Genomic DNA, 20,500 nt, shown 5'->3' with positions numbered 1-20,500 from the left:
TAAAATAAGAAGAAATAAACAGATTTTACCTATATTACCTAAAAATCTAATGCTATACATATACTATACCTAAAAATGAAGTGCATTACAATAACACAAAGAAGAGAAGAAGATAAGTGGAGTTAAGGTTTACTAAGGTCCTAGCACTCTTTGGAATGTGGCAAGAACATTCAATTATATTGGACCCTAATAAGTTAAACATGCCTATTATAATCTCTAGAGAAATCACTAACAACCAGTAAATGCATGTATAAGTCTCAGGAGAAAAATAAACATCTGATTAATTCAAAAGAAAGAAAAAAGAAGGCAATGGAAAAGTGATATAAAATAAGGGAACAAAAAGGAAAATGAATAGCAAAGTGATAGATGGAAACCCACATACTAATTATAAATGGTCTAAATATCCTAATTAATAGAATATTGAATTTTTTAAAAAGCGAAGCCCAACTATAAATTACTTATAAGAGGCACACCTTAAATATAAAGAAATGTAGACATGAGAAAGAAGTATTATTAGAGATTAAGAGATATTTCTTGAAGATAAAAAGTCATCCATTAGGAAGATGTAACAACTCTAAATTTGTAAGCATCTAATAGCATAACTTCTAAATGTGTAAGGCAAAAATTGATGTTATTACAAGAAGAGATAACAAAATCCACTATCATGGTAAGAGATTTTAATACATCTCCCTCAATACTAATAAAACAGGCCAAAAAAATAAAATATATCATTCCTAACAGCATGATTAATAAAAGGCACTTAATTCACACATAGAGAACACTATACAAAGCAGCAAAATACTCAAGGAACTTTGACAATAATTGAATATCTGCTGGGCCATAAAACAAGTCTTACCAGGTTTAAAAGTTTTGAGTTTAGAATATAGTCTCTCATCATAGACTTTATTAACCAGGCATTAAACTGGAAATAAAGATGAAAAAGATGACTAGAAAATTCACCAAATGTTCTAAAATTAAGCAATATGCTTCTCAAAAACAACCCATGGATCAAAAAAATAACATCAGAATTTAGGAATAATTTCAAATGAAATAATTAAAATATAATATATTCAAACTTGAGTAATGCAGCTAAAGCTATGTACAGGTGAAAATGTGGGGCTTAAAGGTATGTATTAGAAATAAAGAAAGGCTGAGAAATAATAATTTAAGTAACTATCTCAAGAAGTTAAGAAAAAAGACCAGAAGGGTAAACCCAAGGAGAGAAGAAATAATAGGCAAAATGAGTGGACCTAAAAGGACACAATAGTAAGATATAAATATAAACCCATACATATCAATAATTACATTAAATCTAAATGGTCTAAATATTCTAATTAAAAGTTTTTCAAAACAATAAGAAATAAATCAAGGGCCACCTCAGTGGCTCAGTAGTTGAGCATCTGCCTTTGGCTCAGGTCGTGATCCCGGGGTTCTAGGATCGAGTTCTCCATCAGGGTCCCCACAGGGAGCCTATGTCTCTGCCTCTCTCTGTGTCTCTCATGAATAAATGAATAAAATCTTTAAAAAAGTTTTTAAAAAGAAATAAGATAAGAATGAAACTCCTGAAATAGGAAACAAATGTATTATTAATGAAAACAACAAAGCCAAAAGTTGATTCTTTGAAAAAACTAATAAAATTATTTGGCATATAATAAAACTGATTAAGAAAAAAAAGAGCAATTTACCAATATCAAAAATGAGAGAGGGCACTACAGATCCTGTATAAAGTATATATAGATACAGATATGAAAAATTATATGTCAGTACATTAAAACAATTAGATGAAAAAGACAAAATCCCCCACTGAAATTACCAATACTGACTAAGTCAGTCACACAAAGTCTTTACACACAAAAAAATTTATTTCAGATAGCTTCAACAATTAATTCTTACAAACAGTTAAAAAGGAAAAAATACCAATTTTATACAAACTCATCTAGAGAAAGAATAAACTCATTTCCTTATCCCCTACTTGTATCCTTTACAGTAAAATTGAAAAAGCATATTAAAATAAAGAAAAATTATGGACTTCATGAGAGATTTATGAACAATCTCAACAAAATATTAGCAATTTGAATCCCTACTATAGATAGATAATATTTCAAAACTAAGTTTGATTTATTCTAGGAATACCAATTTGTATTAATATTTAAGGAAACAATCTTTGAAAAAAATAACCAACCTTTGTAATTCACCATTTTAACAAAATAAAAAGGAAAAATTATAATTTCAACAGATGGAGCGAAAGCATTTGATAAAACCCAACCATTTATGCTCAAAAGGCAAAACAACATAAACCAAAATGCAAAAATGTACCACACTAAGAATGGTAGAGAACCTTTTTAATTTGATAAAAGATTATCTGCAATAATCTATAGCAAACAAGATATATAATGCTGAAATATTGAAAATTTTCCTCTGGAGATGGGGAGCAAAAGATATCTGCAATCACTACTTTAACATTGAACTAGAGGTCCTTAGCAGTGCAATGGAACAAGAAAAAAAACAACTAAAGGTATAAAGATAAGAAAGGAAGAAATGAATTATTATTTGCAGATAGCATGTGCGTCTATGGAGAAAGTTCAAAATTATCTACAATTAAATAGACAAACCTGGTAAATGAATTTAGAAAGGTGGCTGCATTTAAGCTTATACCAAAATCAACTGTATTCCTAAATATCAGCCATGAATAATTAGAATATAAAATTAGCATAAAAGAGCTAAAATAAGTCAGCGACGGATTTCAGTGTCCTATACTATAAATAAAGTGTGCCTTGCCACATGTTCACTCAGCTCCTCAGCTGTCATATTCCAATATCCCTACACATCCTCCCAGAGACATTCTCAGACCTATGGTGGCTGAGGCTTTGAGCTTCTTTCATTTATTCCATCCGACAATCACTGTCAAAACACATCTGCCCATTCTATTAGTCCTATCCATAATCTCTATCTTATTTCCAAGTCAGTACCATTTTTTTCTTCATGGAACGTATTAATACTTTCATTTTTTGGTTTTTCTTGCATCACTGCTACAATGTATTTTCAGTTGAAAGTATGAACATAGTGAGACATTGATCACTAAGGCTTCATGAAGTTCAACTGGCTTGTCAGGAATGTGGATTAGAGCTGGGTCCTATTTCAAGGTGAGTCTGAAGCCTGAAGAGATGTTGCCTATTGGGATGCTGTCAAATCTGGGTTGCATGTGTTCTATGTCAGTAACTAAATGATGTCTTTCCTTTGCAAGATCTCCATACCATTAAAAATAAGGAAAGAAAACTTGCGGGTAAAAATAGCAGTAGAACTCATACACTACCTTCTTGATCTTGAGAAAAAAATGGACTGGATTTTGGCAAAAGGAATATTTTAAAACTGTATAAACCATGAAGCCTAAGATAATGGAGGAGGTGAAACAATAAATATTAGAAAATAGAAAGCAGATGGAAGACTTAGCCGAATCTTGAGAGAGCCACAGCATAAACCAGCAGTAGGAGAAGAGGCCGGTCAGCCTGAAGTACACCACACACTCCTCTCAGAGGCTCAGCATGAGAGGTTTCTCTGCTGCTCATATCTGAAGGTTGGTTGAAGTTCAGCTGAAGAAGTATTTAGGTCCCCAGATTGATCTTCTATAGGTATATAGCCTGGATTTCATCCTCTTCCCACATAAGCAGGAGGAGACTGGAGGTCTAATCTAAAGAGAGGGTAGAGCAGCAGGTTAGGATACTATATCCATGACTGATCACTTATATACCTAGCTCTTTTCCACACTCAGCTCCCACAGGCTCAGCCCAGCAGACACCTTTCTGGTGGTGTTTGAAGCTCATCTCTAGGGGATGTAACGGCCAGTCTCTCTGCAGGGAGTCCCACCCTTGCCAGGCTCTGCCCAAGCACCATGGGCTCTCACCTTAAATGTGAGCAAAGAGCCCAGATCTTCAAAACCTGTGGAAAAGTCTTCAACATAAATGATAGAGACCAAAACAAGCAAATAAAAGTTTTCCCGAAAAGCTGTCATTGATAGCCTCAGCAAAATACGATTTATGCAATGCATGATTCCCCAAATGCCATAAAGATGACTTTTGAGAACAAAGAAAAATCTGTAGAAATCAAAATTGTGATGGCAGACATGTAAGGCTCAGAAGGAGACATAAAATATAATGTTCAAGAGTTCCCCCCCCAAAGTGAAATGAAAAGATAGTGACAGTGAATAAAATGGAATAGAATTAGAGGGCCCTTGAGGAGATCCCAAAGTCTTAAAGATTTTTTTTTAAATTTATTTGAGAGAGAGAGAGAGAGAGGGAGAAAGAGATAGCAAGCACTCCAGGCAAAGCATGGGGTGGGGGGGGGGTGGGTACAGAGGGAGAGGGAGAAGCAGACTCCTAGCTGAGATGGGAGCCTGAAGCAGGTCTTCTTTCCAGAACCCTGGGATCATGACCTGAGCCAAAGGCAGATGCTTAACCAACGGAGCCACCCCGGTGTCCCCCAAATCCTTAATATATGAATTCTATAAAGAGACAGCAAAGGAAATGGAGAAAACTAATTTAAAAAATAAAATCAAAGCTAAAGGTTGGGAGTTACATAATGGAAAGGGCCCCCCTGAATGCCCAGCTCCAGGAATGAAAACAGACCTTCCCTGAGGCATGTCATGAAGAATCCACTCGAGTATGAACTAGAATATATTAGATCTAGATGCAGAGGAATGCCTGCATTTAGCAGCATCTACCGCAGTGTGCTTAGCATTATTATAGATCATGAAGGTGGAGGCCGAATGAATGGGATTCATTCATGAGTAAGAAGAGCTACAAGAGATATTATCTCTGAGTCTGAGATAGCCAGAGATGAGATTATATCCTGAGTAGGAGAAGGAAGCCTCCAGGAGGAGGGCTCTCACCAGACACAGACATCGAATCTGCTGGCACCTTGACCTTGGACTTCCCAGCCTTCAGAACTGTGAGGAATAAATCAATGTCTGTTGTTTAAGCCCATGGTAATTTGTTATTGCAGCCCAAACTGACATGAAAAAACATATAAATAAAGCTAGAGATGAGTTCAAATCATTTCATAAAACTAGAGCCTGTTTAATGTGTTCCAGAGCCTAACCAAGTAAAAGCTCTAGCCAGCGGGAGGATGGAGGAACATTGTACCCATGGTGAGTGCTGTTTTTCACCAGTGCCCAGCTCTGCGGTATTGATTGAAGTTATGAAGTATTTGAATAAGCCCCTAGAGTATTCCCTATTACTGCAGGCAGAGCATACTTGCATATCCACAGTTCACCTATATGTCTTGCTCCTTTCCAAAAATCTACCCTCCCTTCTGAATCAAAAGGAGAAGAGACCTTCTCTGCCCTAGTCTCTGTGCATCAAATCTCATGCATAGAGATGCAGATGGAGACCGCAGCCTGACAGCCTGGTTCCAGTCCTGGCTTTACCACTCAGTAGCCATGTCAGTCTGGGCAAGACATCGATTTCCCTGTGCCCACCTGTGTAACAGGGATTATAATGCATCTATTCGCAGGTTTGTTATGTATGTTGATTGAATCAATGTAGGTAAAAGCACTTAGAACCACACATAGCTAATAGCTGACACTGTACGTTAGCTATTTCCCCAGTTCTTCCAACAGCATGATGATTCTCTCCATCTTTTTGAATGACTAGATATATGTTTATTGAGTTATGGCATGCCCTCCTTCACAATATCTCCATTTTTCATCTAATAAACCTTTATTTACCATGTACCATGTTCTAGCCAACATGTGGAGATTTAAAAATAAAAGAGAGAGACCCTCCTATGAGATACATTCTCTCCATTCCTATGGCCACAGCTATCAAATTGCGACTGCTGTAATCAGATCAATTTCTTTAAAATCTGTTTTTTTTTTTAAATCTGTTTTTAACAAAACCATCCCACTAACGCCTCTATTCTGTTCCATGATGGTTATTAACTTGAGCTTGAATCCTGAATTTCTCCTTATGAGCATTCTACCTAATTTTCTTCATTCCTTTGATAATTCTGGTCCAGTCTCTTGGCCATCAAAATTGGGTGTTTTGTTTTATTTTGTTTTGTGCCTTTCTCCTCAGATTCTAAAATTCCTTAAAAGTAGGCACTTCAATTATAGAGAGAACATGGACTTTGCACTCAGACCTGGTGCTAACACTATAATACAGCATGGCAATTAGGTAACTTGTCTGGGTACCAGTTACCCCAGTTGTAAAGGAGAAGTGTCTCACACAGGGCTGGGCATGAAATAAATGTGTTTCAATCCTTCTTTTTGTGTCCTCTCCAGCACGCACTAGAATGTTGAATGTTCAGTGGGTATCTTGGCCAAACATACAAGAAAAGTGCAATCATATAACCAAAGTAATTCATTTCAAAGTTGCTTCCTTAACTACAGTTGCTCTTTGAGGTCATGGGAAATGAAGAAACCTTTCCTCTTTCATTAGAATCATAGCCTTTGCTTAGTAGTTTAGAGATTTCCTCTATACATTACCAGGGAAAGAACTAGAATTTGGATATTTTCAGCCATTCATCCTATATTTTTATTTCTGATGTCTCAGACTCATCTCTCATGCAGCTCCTAAAGCTTAATTTTTTTTTTTTTTTTCAGAACCAAGACTCCATGCTGCTGTGCAAATAGCCTGGCAGGAGAGATCTGGTGTGTGAGGGTCTAAATCTTCTAGCTGGAGAATAAGGAGTTGTCCAGCTTCTTTTGGGCCTGCAGAGTGGACTTCTGGGACCAGATTGATTTGATGCTGCAGCTCTGTGGTGAGTTGGGTAACTACTGAGTGAAAGTATCAGCTTAGATTATTAATGGCCAAGTCTTAGAAGATTCAAAGGCTAAGTTCCAGTGAGCAGTCCCTAAAGAGTCCAGGGAATTTAATTCAGAGTTGTTGCAGTGTGGAACCTAGAAAACTTATCTAGAAAATTTTGAGAGGTGTTTGCTATTGTTTGAGCAAGAAATGGCAAAAGAAATAACCTTTATGAGACGTATTTTCATGATTTGGAAGAGCTAGATATGAGGATAACAGGAGAAATCCTCTGAACCTTATTATTGAGCATCATATTAAAAATATACACTGTGAGTTTTAGCATAGATTGAGGTAAAAATATTTTTTGTATCCTACATCATGTAACAACTTGATAGAAAGTATTAGGGAATAGTAACATGACTCATAGATGAACATTAATGAGTTAGTTATTCTTGTGTTAGCCTTCCTTGAAGTTACTTAGAATAAATGAGACAAAGTGTGACATTTTACTCTATATATTATTCCATACAAGTGGTCTTCTGATTTAACATAACCTAAATTCAGGGACCTACCATTCACAGTGGGAGACTATATAAGCATTTTAGGTAGCAGCTTTGTTTTTTGTTGCTTTGGTTTTGAGGCTTTTTCCTTCTTCTTCTTCTTCTTTTTTTTTTTTTATTGCGTTTAAAGATAAATCTGTTTTGCTGTAAAAGGAGATTCACTGGTGAATCATGGGAAGGTAGTGTTGAGTGACAAAGGCAAGTGCGAGAGTACCTCAGACAAGAGGATATCCCTTCCAAAAAGTTCAAAAAGCAATTAAACTAAACAATATATCATTTCGGCATATATGTGATAAAAGCCACATTTCCAAAAGCCTGGGGATGATAGATAAAGACAAACTTCAGCAGGACAGTGGCTCCTGTGCATTGGAGGCGGGAACTGGAACACACAGGCTGATTTAAGTTACTGGCAACGCTCCAAGGTTCGTGTCAGGCAGTGTGTTCACAAGGGCTCATTATGTTATTAAATAGAGAAGCAAAAAGTTTTAAAATGAGACTAGGCATGAGCCAATAGTGACAGTGTCTTGAACTAAGGATTTTTTTTTTTTTAACTAAGGATTTGGATCAATCCAACTTGGTATACGTGAGATTCATTTACAGAAAACTTAATTTTGTAATAAAATAATTCAGGAGGAAGGCACAGGCATTAATCCTTTTTAGAAGTTCAGAAAAAAAATTTCAAAGTTACCTAGATACATCTTCACCGTGAGCCCTAGAATCCTATCAATGAGGGTGGAGTTAATTCCCCCCAAAGCAGTCAGACTAGACCCATACGCTGTGGAAAGGGATGTGGGGTGAGGAGGACACCAGGAAGGAGGATGGGGGAAAGATTAAAAGAGAAATGAAGCCCATCTGTATAGATGGGAAAGCATCCAGAATATAAGGGTAGGCACTGAAAAGTCTATTGGCTGACAGTGGCCTCATTGGCAAGGCCATTGAATAAGACATACGTCTAAGGTGAATATACAATTATCTGTTGAGCACTTATTATGCTATGAAAGAAATACAATTACCTCTCAAGGGGCCTTACAGCCTGAGGGTAAAAGGCCTAACAGATCCTCAGGATCTAAGAGATTATTATCTTCCCTTATATAAGAAAAGGTTGGAAATTAAGAAATAAATGGTGAATAGTTCAGACTCCCAGCAAAGGATACCAGTTTTGCTTAAAGATACCAGACAGAAGTTTAGGAAACAGCCACCTCTTCCCCTGCTGGTCACTGGACTTAACCCCTCTGTAGTTTGGAGGCAGAGAATGCTGAGCAACAAAGCTCAGAAAACTCTTTTTTTTTAAATAATTTTTTTTTTTTATTTATGATAGTCACAGAGAGAGAGAGAGAGAGAGAGAGAGAGAAAGAGAGAGGCAGAGACACAGGCAAAGGGAGAAGCAGGCTCCATGCACCGGGAGCCCAACATGGGATTCAATCCCCGGTCTCCAGGATCGCACCCTGGGCCAAAGGCAGGCGCCAAACCGCTGCGCCACCCAGGGATCCCTCAGAAAGCTCTTTGAAACAGGTTCTCTCCTCTTCCTATTTACAGGATTCATTGAGCTCACATCACGGGGTGCCTGTTCTATGCAAGGCATAGCAGAGCTGTAGATGAAGGCTTTCAAACAGGCATTGGATTAAAAATGGAGCCATTTTTAATGCTTTTGCACAGCAAAGGATACAGTCAACAAAACTCAAAGACAACCTACAGAATGGGAGAAGATATTTGCAAATGACATATCAGATAAAGGGCTAGTTTCCAAGATCTATAAAGAACTTATTAAACTCAACACCAAAGAAACAAACAATCCAATCATGAAATGGGCAAAAGACATGAACAGAAATCTCACAGAAGAAGACATAGACATGGCCAACATGCACATGAGAAAATGCTCTGCATCACTTGCCATCAGGGAAATACAAATCAAAACCACAATGAGATACCACCTCACACCAGTGAGAATGGGAAAAATTAACAAGGCAGGAAACAACAAATGTTGGAGAGGATGTGGAGAAAAGGGAACCCTCTTACACTGTTGGTGGGAATGTGAACTGGTGCAGCCACTGTGGAAAACTGTGTGGAGGTTCCTCAAACAGTTAAAAATATACCTGCCCTACGACCCAGCAATTGCACTGTTGGGGATTTACCCCAAAGATACAAATGCAATGAAACGCTGGGACACCTGCACCCCGATGTTTCTAGCAGCAATGGCCACGATAGCCAAACTGTGGAAGGAGCCTCGGTGTCCAACGAAAGATGAATGGATAAAGAAGATGTGGTTTATGTATACAATGGAATATTACTCAGCTATTAGAAATGACAAATACCCACCATTTGCTTCAACGTGGATGGAACTGGAGGGTATTATGCTGAGTGAAGTAAGTCAGTCGGAGAAGGACAAACATTATATGTTCTCATTCATTTGGGGAATATAAATAATAGTGAAAGGGAAAATAAGGGAAGGGAGAAGAAATGTGTGGGAAATATCAGAAAGGGAGACAGAACATAAAGACTGCTAACTCTGGGAAACGAACTAGGGGTGGTAGAAGGGGAGGAGGGCGGGGGGTGGGAGTGAATGGGTGACGGGCACTGGGTGTTATTCTGTATGTTAGTAAATTGAACACCAATAAAAAAAAAAAAAAAAAAAAAAAAAAAAATAAAAATGTAAATATACATACATAAAAAAAAAAAAAAAAAAAAAAAAAAAAATGGAGCCATCCCCCCCCCCACTTTTTTTTCCTGGAGAAGACTGTCACCTAAAGCTGTTTTAAAAATTGAGTCTGTCTGATTTTATTCCACCCAGTCACAGCATACCGTTTGTGAACATTTAGGTTTGCTTTAGACTTGTGATGCCTTGCTAGGAGCATCTGTCCTTACTACTGTGGGCACCCTCCCCCTTTGTTCTATCATCTATATCACTTAGGATTGGGCCTGATGGACATTTGTAACCAGCACATTTCTGTTCATATACAGCATCTTTACTGGAACTGTAATCTGTTTTGCAATAAAACTTAACTTTTTGGTATTTACTGACTCTAACTGGAACACCACTTCCAGTAATTAGGCTGAAACCATGGCATGACTGATTTAGAGAGACTGCTGCTAGCTGCTTAGATCAGCATGTTCTAGGGACCTTCCATGAAATGATTTTCCTACAGACTGCCATCACTTTATGGTAGGTGAAAAACAATGTCCATAGAAGCCCTCTGACATACTTCCAACATTCAATTATTCATGATAATGAGGACCAGACAGGCACCCCTGTAGTTCCCAGTGGGACATCAAGTTAAAATCCTTATGACCTAGAAATAAGGGCAGTATCTGGGTCTGTTACCCGGAGACTAGTTTGGCATTTGTCAGTGGTACTTTCTGCATTTTTTCTAGGATAGTAGTTGAGAGCTTAGAGTAGTAGCCACCTGCTGAACAACCTAACTATCCCCATTGGCCTCTTGTGATGTCAGGAGTCTAAAGAGCACTCCAAGAACCACCTAGAGCTCCAGCATCAAGGCAACCCAGCCCATCTGCTCGGCAGAGACACAGTGGCGGTCCTGGCATACAACCCCATGGGTGGCCTTCCTCTCTCCTCTTCTGTACCCTTCCTGGGGGTGCAGAGCAGACCCACTGAGGATGGACGCTCAAGCTGACATGGAGACAACAGTGGGGAACCTACTGTGCTGGGCTCATAGGGACAGGTGGGGAAAGCAGATATGCCACTCCAAAGGGGCAAGGCTGCTGGCTTGGGAAGGCATAGAGAAAATACTCTCTGTTTGCTCTTGCTTCTTACTTTGTGGAATCTCAAAGCACCATCAGAGTCCAGGACATGGGGGTAGAACACTTATTTAAGCATTCTTACTTTTGTTTTCTTTGGAAAAACTATCACCAAGGGGTTGCATCCCAGAGTGGGTTGGATGTTGGGACAGATGTGTAAAAACCACTGTGTAGCTTCAGGAAAGATACTGGATCTGGATGTGAATAACATGCCAAGAGACTTCAAATACAAATTGGGGAAAGCACTTTTCCAAGTGAAAGCTGATGGGAAGCATCGCACTAATTAGTGCAAATGAACAACACGGCTGGGGTCATTTACAATGAATTAGCAATGCCATCTAAATTTGCACAGGCATGTTTTCCATTGATTATTTGATCTGCGATGGTTCTTGTCAGGTAACCTCTCTGACAAGGTAACAGAGGAGTTGTATGACTTGCCCAGGTCACACAGCTAAGGAGAGTGGTGAGGAGAGGCAGCTCCATGTGACAGGAGTGCACTGGTTAAGAATCAGAAGATCTGGGTTCTGATTCAAATGAGTTAATTAATTTTGCAGCGGTAAGCAAGCAAATTGCTTAACTGCTCAAGAAATCCCTCACTCATAAAATGAAGTTTAAAATTAATTGCTCTCAACCCACACTGCAGATTTTGCTCCCCTCCTCAATGGAGACTTTTTGAAAATATTAAATCCCAGGCTGTAGACGCCACCCTAGATCGCTTAAATCTAAATTTTTGATGTGCTAGGTCCTTCCACATTGTTTGCTCATGTATCTGTGTTCCAGCTGCCCAGCATTAAGAGTTCCTGAACAGGATAATTTTTGAGGTGCCTTCCATCTTTTACATTTGATGTTAACCTATTTCCCAAGCCCAGAGATTGGCTCCCATATGTGAAAATATGGTGAGAGGCTAAGTGGGTCTGTTTACTCACAAGAGCAAACACGGGACAGAAGTGCATGGATGCTGATGCCCATCCTGGGCTGTGTCCTCTTAACATGTCAAAGATTCCTGCAAATGTCAGTCCCATATGTGGTAAGAACTCATAAACGTAAGAGGGAAACAGCAAATCTCTGTTGAAACAAAGTGTCAGTTTAAGGAAAAGTCAAAACAGAAGGAGACAACTGTCACTTCTGTAGTTATAAAAATTGAAGATGCGCTGGCAAGAATGATGGTCTCTAAAAAGCAATAGAACCTAATGCTTCCCTCATCTCACTGAGGGAAGACATATCAATGCTCACATCCCTGTGAACATTCGTTCTTTCTACAAGAAACTAATAGTACTTTTAAGGATGTATACATTTGACTTATAATTTATTGAAGATGCCAAAAGCCCAAGGAATATTTCATCGTTGTGCTTTTCCTCAGCACCCCAATTTTAACCATCTGGCATTATTTGTGAGGCGTCAACCTAGCCAATTTTCTGAATGAAAAAAATATGCCATTTAATGGAGAATCTACTGTATTTTAAAGCTAGCACATAACTTGCTGATTAGAAGGCAGTCTTTTTGTGCTATATGTTAAACATATAGTAGAGACACAGATACAAGTAAACTGGCATTAAACATGAAGAAAAAGTGGTGTTTTGGGGAACACTTTTTCCATGGAGGAGGAAAAGATTTTCTGAATAACCATGGGAAAGACTTGAATAAAGTTATACAGGTTACTTTACAGCAAGTCTACTAAATCTATAATATACTAATTGGTCTGGACCTCTTCAAATGTGTGAAAGCAGTGCAACATTTCCCAAACTCTACTTCAGAACCACTTTTTGTGGCGCATCATGTGGACTAGGGTTGCTTACAATAACTTTGGAAAATGATGGACTGGAAATAGAAAGATGTGTCAGTCATAATGTTAATGTTGCATGTTGCTATTATAAGGCACCTATGTTGAATTTGTATATTAAATTTTTGCTTAGGATAACAAAGATTAGAGCAGAATAAGTATTTTCTATCTGCAGTGCATTGAATGTCTTCCACAGAAACTCTCAGAGGTGATAACCCTAAACACCTATTTAACAACCAAGATGTCACGAAGATAATACAAATCAAGGGGAAAAAAGGAGCACAGTTTCAGAGGGAATAATGGGTGCAATTAAAGTTATTGGTAAGTTACTTACCATAGGGCAGGTAAGTTAGCCCCTTATCAGTTAAAGTCAGAAATAATGTTCCATTAGAAGACTGAAGGAATATCCAAACACTCGCTTAATTTAGGTACTGATGATTAGCTATTCAAAGAATGTTCTGTATTTATACTTAGCTATAAAATTGTTTTGGGTGCTGAAGAATATAATTGCAAAACTAAATTGAAACTCGATTTTACTTTTATAACATTGCCAGTTTAATTAACAAATACATAAGTGGTGAAATTATAGGAAGCATATTTTAAATTAAGATGGCTAACCTAAATATTCAAGATGTATACACAATTTATGCTTGTTCAAAATTGGCAGGAAGCATTTGCAACAGAATTGTATTCTTGCATGAAGCTCTTCCTTCCTCGTGGTAGTAAACAGAGAGTTCTTCCCTGGGGTTAGGGATAACAAGAGTGAGTGAAATCTTCAGATAATTCAAGACCTTAATTTTAGTTCACAGTTCTAATTTCCTCATCTAGTAAACCGTATCATGGCTGCTAAAAAGTAGCAACACAACTGATTTTTGTCTTATTTTCCTACTCCTATCCACACATTAATGAGCAACGAAAGTCCATAAAACAGGACACAGGAGAGAGAAGTTTAAAAAAAAAAATCAGGGGAAAAGTTCTACTGGCCAGGTAATGGTGCCCTAGATTAATCAAGAGTGTGCAAAATTAGAAATCAAAACAGTGGTAAGGACTGAAATGCCCTTTCTAATGATATGGTTGAAATGTCTACTGAAAGAATGCCCCCCCCCTTTTTTTTTTTTTTTACAGATTAGGACTTCTTGGAAAATACAGTACTTAATGTAAATGAATAGACTAGTTTATAGGGTGTTAGTAACAATATTCTGTGGTGAGACTGCTGGACCATTCCTTACCTTGAGCAGTAGGAACTGGAAGATTCCAAGAGAGCACTCTGGACCCAGAATAATGATGCCAAGCACTTAGAAGGCCTACAGCGATTGTCACTGCATAGATGAAAGGATGACAAAATAAAAAATTATGAAGAGAGTGATGTCATGTTTAACATTGGCCTAGTTTTTAAGTTATGCCTGATTTCTTGATTTTGTGAGCTTCTAAATAACCTCATTCCCTCTAGAACTAGGATCTTTCTCCTTTACCTTCTATTTTGTCTTGCCCCTGCTCCCTACTGATAGAGTTCCTCAATTCCAACTTGTTTCCCAACTACTCATTTTCCAAGTTCTGCCCACCCTTGGATTCTCTGTTACATTCCTTATTCGACCATCTTCCATCCACCGTGTGGAGAGCCAATCAAATCCATTGCCACTGATTTCTCAGACACTCATCTATTATTCCATTACTTCTTCCCTGCTGGGTATGGCCGCATAGTGCATCCCCCTGGCTCTGGTTTTTCTGCCCCACCACTCTGGAGTTAACTGGGCACATGCAGGGGTCCTGTCCCAAGGTATGGCCATGAATATGAATCTAAACAAGTGATATTTTAAAATAAATACTAACTCATTGTTCCACTCCCCCAGCCCCAATGCCATTAGCAAAACAAGTTTATGAGCATATTCATAGTCCATGAGAAAACTCTCCACATATCCCCAGGCCAGATGACCACTGGAGGAGCTCTATGTGACTGCAGGTTCCCAGAGGTTCTAGCTCAGGATTTCTGGTGGGAAGATTCTTAGGCACAGTCAGGCTCAGGAACTCCAGGGCTATGGGTTGTATTCTTCACATTGAATTGGTTTCCAAACACCAGCTGTGACTCATCTGACTGAAGCAGCTTGGATTATAGACTGCAGTATCTCATATTTTCTACTTCAGGTATTCTGTTACACCTTAGGCTTTTGGAAGATTTTTTTTAAAGAATCTCACTTTCAAATGTGCAAAATGGTGCAAATGCTGTGGAGAAGAATATGGCAGTCCCTTCAAAAATTAAAAGTAGAATTAAAAATAGAGTATGACCTAGCAATTCTATTTCTGGGTTATGGTCAAAAGAATTGCAAGCAGAGTCATAAAGAGATATCTGTACACCTATGTTCATAGCAGTGCTATTCATAACAGCCAAAAGATGGAAGCAATCCAAGTGTTCCTTCATGGATGAATGGCTAAATAAAATGTGGCGTAAACCCACAATAGAATATTATTCACCCTTAAAGAGAAAGGAATTCTGACACATGCTATAACATGAATGAAGCTTGAGGACATTATGCTAAGTGAAAGTAACCAGTCACAAAAAGACAAGTACTGTATAATTTCATTTACACGAGGCACCTAGATTCATAAAGCCAAATTCATAAAAACAGAAAATAGGATGGTGGTTTCCAGAGCTTGAAGGAAGAGGAGAATGGAGAGTTACTGCTGTTTAGTGGGTACAGAATTTCAGTTTTACAAAATGAAAAGAGTTCTGGAGATTGACGGTGATGATGGTTATATAACAATACGAATGTATTTAATACTATAGTAGGTTTTATCTTATTTTGTTTTATTGTGTATTTTACTGCAATTACCACATTTTTAAAAAAGATAGTGCTTGTTGAAATATTTAAAAAAAATAAGAAACAAAAAAAATCCCACTTTTTAAGCTTTGATTTCTAATTCCAAGACATGGTGGAGCTATGAATATAGATTATAAAATCAAAATGAACCTTCTAAGCTAAGAGACTATACTGTTGTCAGATTTTGCTCAAATACTATGACATTCAACTCAGCATCCACCATATTTATGGCACTTTTGGGGGTGTAGCAGGTATAGACTGTATAAGAGAGAATCTCAGGCATGGGAAAATTTAAAGTCTTCTTGAAGGAATAAAACACATATGCTAGTAACTATACTGTGGGGTTGGTTGCTATGTGAAAGAGAGAATTAAATCATGGGAAAGCATAGAAGGAAGAGGTCACAGTCAATGTGGGGAATAATAGATGGAGTTGATGACAGTTGATTTGAGTTTTGAAAGCTGGGTAGACATTGATAAGCAGAGATAGGGGGTAGTCTTTCCAAGTAGAAGGAACAGAAAATAGAAAAACATGAGCAGCATTCCAAGAACAGGGAACTGGATGTAGGCAGACACAGTGGGTTGGATCCACTTTAGACCTAAGTTGAGGCAATAAAGAATCCATGAAAGACAGCTCTTATAAAGATTTTAAAGTTGTAATCTGCACTGGTTATCTTACAATGAATATGAGAATGCAGGTAGGATATCAGCCAGAAAAAATATTACAAAAGCATGTAAAAATGATCACCTGAAACACAGGAATGGCTACAGAAATCAAAATAAGGGGAAGCGATGAGCTGTTGTGGGAAGCAGCAGGTAAAACAAGGAGGGGTGGAAAGAGCACGAGATTGGGAGTCAAGCGTCCAGGTTGTAATCTTGGTTTTACTAGCTCTTACTTTGTATAAGCTTGGAAGGTCACTTAACATCTTGCTGCTTCAGTTTTCTCATCTCTAAAATTTGGGAGGGAGTCTGGATGATTTCAAGGGTTACTTCCAGCCCCAGAGTTCCAGGATTCTAAACTCAAGTTAATGATTTGGTGGAGTCATCACAAGAGGAGTGATGGTTGCAGCCTGGATGTGAAGAAGGTCACCAAGGAAGAGATGACCACGGTGAAAGACTAGCCTCCCTTCCCCGGGTATAGTAAACAAGGCTATATCTCAGTGCAGTCCTGCCGGCAAAGGATTTGTAAGGCAAACTGGACTGGTTGTTGGTCTGGCAGGAGAGAGCACTGGGGAGAACAGCTGAGCTAGCAAGGGCGCGCGTCTATATTTTATGGTCCCGTTCCTCTGGCTTGAGCGATGGCACTACCATCGTTCTGGCAGGCCCAGCAGCAGGTGCACCACCAATGTTTGTGTTGCTCAGCTCTGCAACAGTACAAGCTAGGCCAGGGAAATGGCAGCTGCTCGGCTGAGCCAGGCGATGGGAAGGAATTGTTTTTAGATGGCTTCACAGCTGACAGCAGACACAAATCATTATTGTTTATGAAGAGGATTTCTCCTGTCATTTAGCATTTCACTGTTAGACAAAAAGATTCAATGGAGTGAACACAGTAATTGGTTTGGTGAACCAAACAGGTGAACACAGTATTTGGTTTGGTACTTTTCTTACCTAGAATCTAGAATTTCAAAAAAGTGTGATCCCAAACCAGCTAATTTGTGTCATGGAGTGCTACCTTAACCCCCACCCCCACATTAATGAACAGTACTCATCCAGCTACTATAGAGACCCCAATTGGCCAAGACCTTTCTTTGAGTTAACAAATATTCATATGGAACCATCTCACCCCAATGCAGTAATACCCTACCTTACATAGTTTTTTCCACGTTATTAAAATCCTTGTATAGGCCCTATTCCTTCTCACAACTCGTGTCTATATGAGTAAGATCTCATATATATTCCTGCACCAAAAAATGCTGTTTCTTATCAGATCTCAAAAAAGTCTATTTCTGGTGTTCCTAACATGCTCTTTGGAACATTAGTCTTAAGAGATATAGGAATTTGCAGTTTGGGTTAAAGAAGATCTACCATACAGTAAATCCTATGAGAGCAAGGAATTATTTTTTGTTTCATTCATTAACCCTGGAACAAGACCTGGCACATAGCAGAGTTAAATAATTGTTAGATAAATGGAATCTATGGGTCATGATGATGATTGGGCCTTCAGAAATCGGGTTACAGGACAAAGCCTTTAGAAATTTGTTAATATCTCTAGACTAAATACTCTATTTAGGATAGATTGTCTCTCCCAGAACCAAGGTTCCCCATCAGCATCCATAGTTGTGGTCCAGTAAAAACGTGTTTCCAAGGAAAGAACCTAGTAGATCTCAGATGATGGTAATGATGTAGAAAAGCCCAGGAGAGCCTGAGGAGCTTGTGATAATGTTTATATCTAGAAACAACTTTGCTGGTGGTCTTGCAGAAACACAGTTAAGAATGGGGCCTGGCATACATTTGTAAACTTTATGTCTAAAGATAACAATGTTTAGATATATTTATATATGAAATAATGAACACCCGAAGAGTTCTAATATCCATATGCCTTAATATTACTTAGCTGCTTACATTTTAAACTAAGCTATATAAGAGTTAAAAGCTATTGACAGAGTGATTCATTCTGTCAGAAATGTTTTTTTCTTGTGCTTTTTTAATATTTATATAATTAAATATTAGCTTGTTGATTTAAGTTCTATTTCTTTCCAGTACCCAGAAGTCTAGATCCAGAAGGAGAATTTTCCCTGGTGTGTGTTTAGTCACTGACTGAAAAATAATTTCTTCCAATTTTACTGTTAGGTAGATTAATATCAAATGTATGCATTGGTTTGAAGAACAAGCTTAAATCTTATGTTTAATTGGCAGTTATACAATTCAGAAATTATTGCAGTGGATGAAATTCTTCAATACAATAGGTTTTAATGGAATATGGAACCACCTAAAATCTTCAAAGTACACAAATCTCTAGAAAAAAATAACAGGTGTGTGATAAATTAGCATACCAGTCTATGCACAGACATTTCAGACAGAATAGAGAGGATTTTAATCTGAGAGACCAAAATATATACATATTTTAGTATTGTGAAGAACCAAAGCATAAGGCATTACAATCTGTGACATAACACAGTCAGCAAGGCAATCCAAGGAGGAAACCCATTAAACATTAGTATAATTGAAAATCACTAAAGAATCCAATGTGACCTATAGAAAAGTATCTGGAGAACAAGCAGAGTTCTGCCCATGTATCTACCCCAGGATGAGGCGGGACAATATGGAAATGAATAAAGCCAGAGCACTGGGTGGAGTGTTCATCTGAAAGCCAGATCTGAGGGAAAATATGACATGAAAGCAAACATGTGATGTAATAGAAGACAAAAAATGCCAAAGGGCTTCTTGTACTACAAGCATCTTCTGTTCATCTGAGCACTAAATCAGGGTGTGATTTCATCTTCATAAAACTATGTAAATCTTAGCTTAGGAGAAAGAGATGAATACGAAGATTTCCAAGAGTGATGAGCATTTATTTTGCACTGGGCAAGGTTGGTATTTCTTGGTCATGTTCTGGGTCATCAAATGTCCTCTTAAATTTTTCTTATTTCTCTGTCTGTCTCTGTGAAAGTTATTTAAATGGAATATTTGCTATTTTACATTTCCATTACTACTGGAAAAAAGTGGAAAAGCTCAAGTTTTAAGATAATGTACTCTAGCCTAAATAATTAAACACTGATTATATCGGGAAACAATGGAGATACAGATGGATTAAAGAGTAATATAAAAATACATATATACCTACAATATAAATGTGAATATTTTTGTGATCTTGGGGTACAAAAGTACTTCATGTGGTAGATTGAGTAATGTTCTACAAAAATTCATGTCCACAGAAACTTATGAATGTGACTGTATTCTGAAATAAAATCTTGGCAGATGTAATCAAATTAAGATGAGCTCATACTAGATTAAGATAGGCTCCAAATTCAGAAGAAAACCAAAGCTGGGAGCATCACAATGCCAGACGTCAAGCTATATACAAAGACAGCATGGTACTGGCACAAAAACAGACACGTAGATCAATGGAACAGAATAGAGAACACAGAAATGGACCCTCGACTCTGTGGTCAACTAATCTTTGACAAAGCAGGAAAGAATATCCTATGGAAAAAAATACAGTCTCTTCAATAAATGGCGTTGGGAAAATTGGATAGCCACATGCAGAAGAATGAAACTGGACTATTTTCTTATACCATACACAAAGATAAAATCTAAATGGATGGAAGATCTAAATGTGAGACAGGAATCCATCAAAATCCTAAGGGAGAACATGGGTATCAACCTTTTTGAACTTGGCCACAACAACTTCTTGTAAGACACATCTATGAAGGCAAGGGAAACAAAAGCAATAATGAACTATTGGGACTTCATCAAGATAAAAAACTTCTGCACAGCAAAGAAAACCATCAACAAAACTATAACGCAATCTACAGAATGGGAGAAGATATTTTCAAGTGACATATCATATAATGGGCTAGTATCCAAGATAAATAAAGAATTTATCAAAGTCAACATCCAAAAAAACACAATCTAGTCAAGAAATGGGCAGAAGACATCTCTCCAAAGACCTACACATAGCCAACAAGCACATGAAACAATGCTCCACATCACTTGTTATCGGGGAAATACAAATCGAAACCACAATGAGATACCACTTTACACTGGTGAGAATGGCTAAAATTAACAAGACAGGAAACAACAAATGTTGATGAGGATATGGAGAAAGGGGAACACTCTTACACTGTTGTGGGGAATGTAAGCTGGTGCAGCCACCCTCAAGAAGTTAGAAAAGAACTACCCTACGACCCAGCA

At 37.9% G+C, this 20,500-nt stretch overlaps 1 long non-coding RNA gene across 1 annotated transcript in view; it reads left to right on the top strand.

The window, feature by feature from the left end:
• Positions 1 to 20,500, top strand: part of LOC144317080 (uncharacterized) — a 122,774-nt gene that overhangs the window by 74,465 nt on the left and 27,809 nt on the right. Inside the window, exons 4-5 of the long non-coding RNA XR_013382959.1 lie at positions 6,599 to 6,756; positions 13,030 to 13,154. This is a non-coding gene — a long non-coding RNA (uncharacterized LOC144317080). The remainder of the gene's footprint in view (positions 1 to 6,598; positions 6,757 to 13,029; positions 13,155 to 20,500) is intronic.

Source organism: Canis aureus, chromosome 7 (assembly GCF_053574225.1).
Source record: "Canis aureus isolate CA01 chromosome 7, VMU_Caureus_v.1.0, whole genome shotgun sequence".
NCBI lineage: Eukaryota > Metazoa > Chordata > Mammalia > Carnivora > Canidae > Canis > Canis aureus.
This window is presented reverse-complemented; position numbering and strand designations above follow the sequence as displayed.